At 35.3% G+C, this 7,933-nt stretch overlaps 1 protein-coding gene across 1 annotated transcript in view; it reads left to right on the plus strand.

The window, feature by feature from the left end:
• LOC106883587 (N-alpha-acetyltransferase 60) overlaps window positions 1-163 on the plus strand; it is a 140,553-nt gene extending 140,390 nt beyond the window's left edge. Inside the window, exon 7 of the mRNA XM_089352896.1 lies at window positions 1-163. This exon is cut by the window's left edge and continues 1,233 nt beyond it. The gene's annotated coding sequence lies outside the window, so the exon portion shown is untranslated.
• The last annotated feature ends 7,770 nt before the right edge of the window (window positions 164-7,933 follow it).

The following is a 7,933-nucleotide window of genomic DNA, read 5'->3' on the forward strand; positions in this document are numbered from 1 at the left end:
CTTTTGGCAGGATTTTAACTCAAAATGTAATGACCAAAACAAATACAGCAAGGCATTATCTGACACCTTAACAATTCTACCAATCCAGGGACAAACAAGAGTGCCTAATAATTGATGTGGCAGTGCCAGGAGATCAACATATCATCATGAAAGAAAGAGAAAAGGTTGATAAATATGGAGACGTGAGAATTGAGATCGCTAAGATGAGTCAGCTACGAAAGTCAAACATAAAGGTTATCCCTATTGTCATCAGAGCATTGAGTTCAATACCACTCAATCTGAAAAAAAAACATCTGAAAAATTTAGAGATACCCTACAATCTAGGTGTATTGTAAAAGTTGGCATTACTTGGAACTGCATGAATATTGCAAAAGTACCGTCTCTCTGAGGTCCTTGTTGTGACTTGACAAACAGTACAATCCCCCCGGTAGACACAATATCTTCAATCAACAACCTCACAATGTTGTATTCTGTGCAACGTTTATAATAATAATAATAATAATAATAGCGCCTTAGGCATAATAAAAAAATATTCAGACAAATACATAACAAAAACACCAGGACTTACAAATATATGTAACATACAGAAAATTGCACTACTGGGCACTGCACACATCCTACGCAAAACACTTTCAATACAGTAACCATAAGAGCATCACAGCAAACCACAGCACATACCCAAGGCACACAGAGCTGCACTCGGTAGTGAAGTGAAAGCACGTTATAAAAATAAAACTACTGAATAATAATAATAATAGTAATAGTAATAATAATAATAATAAGAATAATGATAAGAATAATACAAGTTCAAGAAATAAGTATGTCAGAGAAATTGGAATTGACATGAGGACAGAGCATGCCTGAAAAACTGCTCTACTGAGGACAGCTTGGATTTTGAGATTGGTGCTTGAGTGTTGAATATCTTTCACAATACTTAACATCCAAATACCAAACCTTATAATTTGTGGAAAGAGACTCTGTGATATCTCTGACAAAATGAATAATAATAATAATAATAATAATAATAATAATAACAACAACAAAATGAATAATAATAATAATAATAATTCTGAACAAATGGTTAGAAGAAATAGGCATAAAACCCAATTTAGTACAGCTCTGGAAAACAGTGTTATTAGAAACAACTAGGATACTTAGCAGGGTTCTTGGCATCTAAGGTTACTTGTTGTAGCCTGATGTTAGGAATTTTTCATTTCCAACAGTCTAATCTGTTTGTATATGAATAATAATAATAATAATAGTCTATGTAATCCCCAAAACACTTTAATTTGTAAACAGTGTCAAGATACTTTTAAATGTTGTTGTTGTTGTTGTTGGCACTCCATCACTTACGACGTCGAGGGTTCCGGTTGATCCGATCAACAGAACAGCCTGCTCATGAAATTAACGTGCAAGTGGATGAGCACTCCACAGACACGTGTACCCTTAACGTAGTTCTTGGGGATATTTAGCATGACACAGTGTGACAAGGCTGACCCTTTGAATTACAGGTACAACAGAAACAGGAAGTAAGAGTGAGGGAAAGTTGTGGTGAAAGAGTACAGCAGGGTTCGCCACCATCCCCTGCCGGAGCCTCGTGAAGCTTTCGCTCAATAAACACTCACAACGCCCGGTCTGGGAATCGAAACCGCAATCCTATGACTGAGAGACCGCTGCCCTAACCACTGGGCCATTGCACCTCCACTACTTTTAAATGTACATAATAGCAAACATTTTCTACTGTCATCTTAACATCACACTATCATCTTACAATCAAATTACTTTTAGAACAAACTTGTAGTTTTCTTATGTTTTCACAGACATTCTCTAGAACACTACTTTCTGCAAAACCAAAAATATGGCACCCTAGTCATAACACCAACTTCTAACTTATTGTCTCTTGGGGTCTGTGGGTGAGACTTGGAGTCAAGTTATACGAATGGAAAGCAAAAGCCAACTATATAACAACAACAACAGCAACAACAATAATAATAATCCTTTCTACTGGAGGCACAAGGCTTGAAATTTGTAGGGAGGGGATTAGTCGATTACATTGACCCCCAATGTTTCACTGGTACTTAGTTTATCAATGCTGAAAGGATGAAAGGCAAAGTTGACCTCAACAGAACTTGAACTTAGAATGTAGCAATGGGTGAAATGCCACTAAGCATTTTACCCAACATGCTAATGATTCTTATTTCTTTATTGCCCACAAGGGGCTAAACATAGAGGGGACAAACAAAGGACAGACAAAGGGATTAAGTTGATTACATCAACCCCAGTGTGTAACTTTATCGACCCCAAAAGGATAAAAGGCAAAGTCGACCTCGGTGGAATTTGAACTCAGAACGTAACGGCAGACAAAATATCGCTAAGCATTTCATCCGGTGTGCTAACGTTTCTGCCAGCCTGTTGGTTGCAATGACAGGATTGTTAGTAATTGGATCAACTGCTTTCATTTTTAAAATAAATATGTACTGACCAATACTTTTGAGAACACTTGATAATATTAAGCTGTATTAATTCTAGAATAACATCTTTCTCAGATATCAGATATTGTTATAGTTCGAGATGGTCATCAAAAAAAAAAAAAAAAAAAAAAAAGAAGAAAAAATGACTGTCCCGCAATATAACAATATCTCTACCAAAATTTTCCATAAACCTTGTTGAACACTGCAGAACATTGTAGAGTAGACAGTCTCATCGAAATATGTTTAGTATATCTTTGTAGGTTTTTTTTTTCTTGTATAGTAATTGAGACATTTAAAATTCTTAACAAATATAATTAATTAACGACAATTTCATCCAGGCTTTAAGAGCCCTCACCAGTCTTGAAAGCAATGAAAGAAGGTCATGAATGCTGCCCTAGCCATAAAAAAAATGGAAAATAATTGCAGATGGCTTTGCACCAAATCTCAAAAATGTGGATACTTTTACTCTCTCTCTCTCATACACACACACACACACACACACACACATATATATATATTATATATAAAAACAACCAACAACAGTTCTTTGTGCTGTTGTCTTGTTTTCCATTTGTGTCTTTCGTTGTTCGAAAAAATAGTTCATATTTCATGTACTTGTACTTCATATTTCTTTGTTGTACACGTTTCATGACGTCCTGTGCCCACATATGAACACACACACACACACACACACATATATATATATATATATATATATATATATATATATATATATATAAAGTGTAGTTACTGTTAACACTTCATTTAGAGAATTAACATTGCTTATATATATATATGTAGTGAAACTACCTCCCGCCATTAGATACAAACTACTATCGCCATTACATACAATCTTCTCATTTAAATATAAATAAATGCGAGCGTAGTAGAGAACCCATTCCTTGTCCATCACGTGACTGATCATTATTCGAATCGGCAACTTCTTCGAACCTTTCCCGCCAGAACGCGAACTGACCAATCACGGCCCCTTATAAGGTCACGTGATGGAGTAAAATTCTGAAGGCATTTGGAGCCCTCACATATATATACGTACAGATGTATGTACATACACGTATGTATATATGCCTATATGTATATTTTATATATATATATATATATGTAACACTGTATCTGTATTTACACAGACAATCCTGATGAACAACTATAAGTTTTACAAATTAGCAAAGTACGTAACTGCAAATCTATGACGTTTTGAGTGCAAGGGAGGTAATTCATTATCAATGCATTTCATAGCTAACATAAAACCTTTTTCGTCCCAAGTGGGAAAACAATTTTTATTTTAGATCTTGATGAAAAACAAAACTTTCGTTAAAAATATGAATAAATGGATATAAAATACAAATAAAATTGTTGTTGAAATTATTAAATATGTAATTTTGAATATTTTGTGTTAATAACTAAAAAGTTATTTTAAAATTTAGAATAAAATTATGCACTTTGTTATGTGTCTGCTCAGAAATGATAATATATGCCTATACTTGTTAAATGCTATGATTATTATTGTTAATATTGTTATTGGTGTTATTATTGATATTGCTATTAAATTGCCTTCCTGAAGAAACAGTTTCAGTTCTTTGTCCTATAGGTGGAAATACCAATTGCTAAGCTAAGCTATTCTTGTTTCATTTGAATAACATTGAAAAGAGAATCATGTCTTGAAGATAATCATCTTTTTTTTTCCATTTTGGTAGAGAAAATTAAAAAATTGCAACTTCATTCACAAATAAAATGTCTTTGTAGGCTGTAAGAGATAATACACACACACACACACAGATAGTAAGTATGTATGCATGTATGATAATAATAAAATAATAATAATAATCATAATTATTATTATTATTTTATTAGTAGAGAATATGAGTGGAGTTGTACAAGAAGCTATAGTTTCGTATCAAAACTTTGAAAATTATTTTGACAAAATTCTTGGTTTGAGTAGATCTAGTAGTAATCTCAGGTTTTATATACATATGTTGCTTTATGTATCGAGCTTTTCCCTATCAGGACTGGCCCTCGGGTTGCTGCCACCCCAGGCAAGCTGGACTTCGGCATGCACAAGTTGTTGGTTGTGGAAATTTCCTTGTCTTTGTCACGCCCTCCTTGGTACCACCTAAAACATAGCACCCCGGGCAAATGCCTGAGTTGTCGGTACCTTGAGCCAGTCCTGTTCTCTATTTGAAAACAAAGCACACCCACATGATTATCACAGAAATTTGCATAAAATCAAACACAATATTATTAGTGGATTTTGCATGTATATTTATATCTCCTTACAGTTGTATGCATAATATTATATATGCACTTTATCTGGATAAATTTGCATAAATTTAATCCAGTTTTCCTGATACAATGTCAGCTATGGGCTCAAAAGTCTCCTTTCGGAGCAACCATACATCTTCACACTCACAAAGTTATCGAAGTGTGACTTATTAATTAAAATCTTAATTGTGCCTTTCTTTGCATATGGGTTTGTGTAACACATAGTAAAACTTAATATTCCCTCCCTCTTCACCCACTAAAATTATTGGAATATGAACATCTATTGTCCTTCGTTTCCCAGAGAAAAGTTGAAGATAATATCACTGGTTTGTACAATCATCATCATCATCGTTTAACATCTGCTTTCCATGCTAGCATGGGTTGGACGATTTGACTGAGGACTGGCAAGCCAGAAGGCTGCACCAGGCTCCAATCTGATCTGGCAGAGTTTCTGCAGCTGGATGCCCTTCCTAACGCCAACCACTCCGAGAGTGTAGTGGGTGCTTTTTATGTGCCACCGGCATGAGGGCCAGCCACATGGTACTGGCAAAAGCCACGCTCAAAATGGTGTCTTTTACGTGCCACCTGCACAGGAGGAAAATTACTCATTGTCTTAAGATTGCCTTTAACAACTTCATTTTTTTGTTTTAATAATAGATTATATTACAATATTGCAGCCTAAACACCATTTGCCAAACCTGTGTTGATTCCATGGATAGAGACCTCTAAATCATTATCTAATATAGCCATAATAATTTTGTCTCGTCCAACGGAAAAAATAAACAAAAAAAGCTCTGCTTATATCAAGAAAACATTGAATTTTTTACATCCCTTAAACATGAGCAGTACACATGTAGATTCTTCATTATTGGTCCGAATATTAGGCCTCACTATCATCAAGGATCTCTCATGATGAAAGCACATCTTTAGCATAGCTAGGCTCACACCAATAAAGACTAGCCCTTCTCTTCATGGCTTAAATATATTTCAGACCCTAACAGTTATTGATAGTTATTTACAAAGCTGAGCGAGACCCATAACGTAGTTCCCACACTGGAGATAGTATTTGTGCAGCACACAGAAATACTAAACTATATTCAGAGGACGGTCACACAACTGATTGGCATAAAGTCACACATAGACATGCTCCAATTTCTTGCTCACAAATATGCCATCTCCTTTCTCTGCCTTTTCTAAAGATACTCTAATAGCTTCTTCCTCTTGGAGCTAACTGATTTTATGCCTCTTACCTTGAAGTATTCCAGACTTGCTCATTTTTCTTCTTCTCACCCACCTTGTGTCCAATTCCCCAGGCTTTTCACTATTTTCATAATTTTCCCTCCTCAAAATGTCAACCCTCTGTAACTCCCTTTTTGCTCATGTCTTTCTTGCAGGAGGTTCAGGTTACAACAATTTAAGTGGAATGTTAATGATATCGACCATACTGATCTCAAAACTCCTGTGAAGGCCAAGGGCATTGCTCTGTCCTCCAGACTCAGCAAATAAATAAACACTTTCTTTTAAAACAAACTATTTATAATGTAGAAGAGGGCCCATATGTTTGCATAATGTAATGTATGCTAATATATTATATTTGACAGCTTATAAGACGCACCTTAATTTTGGCAGGCCCCTCTTTGAAAAAATAATTTTTTAACTTGTTTTTGCCTGATATTTGTTACCCCCCACTCCCCTATAAAGTTTTACATATTCAAATCATTTTGAAACTTCACAATTTTCCCATTAAAAAACCCTAACACCTCTGTTATATTTTAAACTAAAATACAAACCCCATGAAATTCTAAAATGTTCATTAATTTAAACCTGGTTTTAATAATTGAGAACTGTTTTTATTTAATGTTATATTGAAGTGGTTTTTGCATGCAACTTAATGAAAAATCTAATATACTTGTATTGTGGAATTTTTGTTTGAAGACTAATCAAATTGCAGGTAAGTACAGGTAAATTCAGAAATATTAAGTTTTTAAAATTCTGTTTAAATATCACCTGGTGGAAACACTAGAGTTTTCAGGTTGTTCTCCTTTGTTTACATTTTGTAAGGTAATTTGTCTGCCATTACTTTGAAAACTTGAATTGGAATAAACAAAATAAATAGTGAATGGCTTTGAATCATGGGTATGACTGACTGCATTTGAAAGTCATTTCAAAAGAGAAATAAATTTGATGTATTGGCTGTATTTTCTTGGAAATTACTGCCATTATCACACCCATTAGTCATTCTTTAAATGTTAGAAGTAAACAATACATAGTAGTAGGTGATTTTAATGTTTCAATCATGTGACTCAGTTTTGTCCCTGGCTAGTCATTTGTACTTCTGCAGAACCACTCTATAAGGTGATATCAAAAAGTTCCTGGACTAGTTATGTTCAATAAAAAAAAACAACTTATTATCTTAAGTTTTAAGATAATCTTCTTCGAAATAATCACCTTGTGCAGCAATACACCGGTCCCAGAATTCCTGCCACTTTTGGAATCAGACCTGGAAGTTGTTTTCCATAAGCAAGCCGAGGACCTTCGGTGATTTGCTCTGGATCAGTGTTAAAATGGTGACCTTTGAGCTGCCTTTTCATCTTGGGGAAGAAATGGAAGTCCGCAGGAGTTAAATCTGGGGAGTGACAAGTTGTCTTTAGTGAGGAGAACTCAGTGACACGGTGTATCGTCATTGTGAAGAATCCAATTCTTCACACTCCACAGATTTGGTCGCTTTCATTGAATGTCCTCCCTCACACACTTCAAAAAATCACAGCAGAACTCTCAAGTGATGGTCTGGCCCTGGGGGACAAATTCTCAATGCACAATACTTGGATGTTGTCAAAAAACAATGAGCATGCTCTTAAGTGAGCTGCAGCTGTCATGCTTTCTTTGGTCGTGGAGATGAAAGGCTCTTGCACTGTAATGACTGCTGCTGTCTCAGGGTCATACTCATAGACTCAGTTCTCATCAATAGTGATGATCCTTGACATGAAGGATGAGTTATCAGCAGCATGTTGTTCTTTCTGCTTAGTGGTCAGCAGGTGAGGGGTCAAACTTGGCAGAGACACACCTCATGTTCAATTTAGACGTTAGGATTGCTTGCATGGACTAACAATATCAGCAATGTCATTGATTGTCCTCCAACAATCCTCATGAATTTTCTCCACATTTTTGGGGGTGATGCTTATGGA

The sequence above is a fragment of the Octopus bimaculoides genome, chromosome 5 (genome assembly GCF_046866305.1).
Source record: "Octopus bimaculoides isolate indiv1 chromosome 5, ASM4686630v1, whole genome shotgun sequence".
Classification (NCBI taxonomy): domain Eukaryota; kingdom Metazoa; phylum Mollusca; class Cephalopoda; order Octopoda; family Octopodidae; genus Octopus; species Octopus bimaculoides.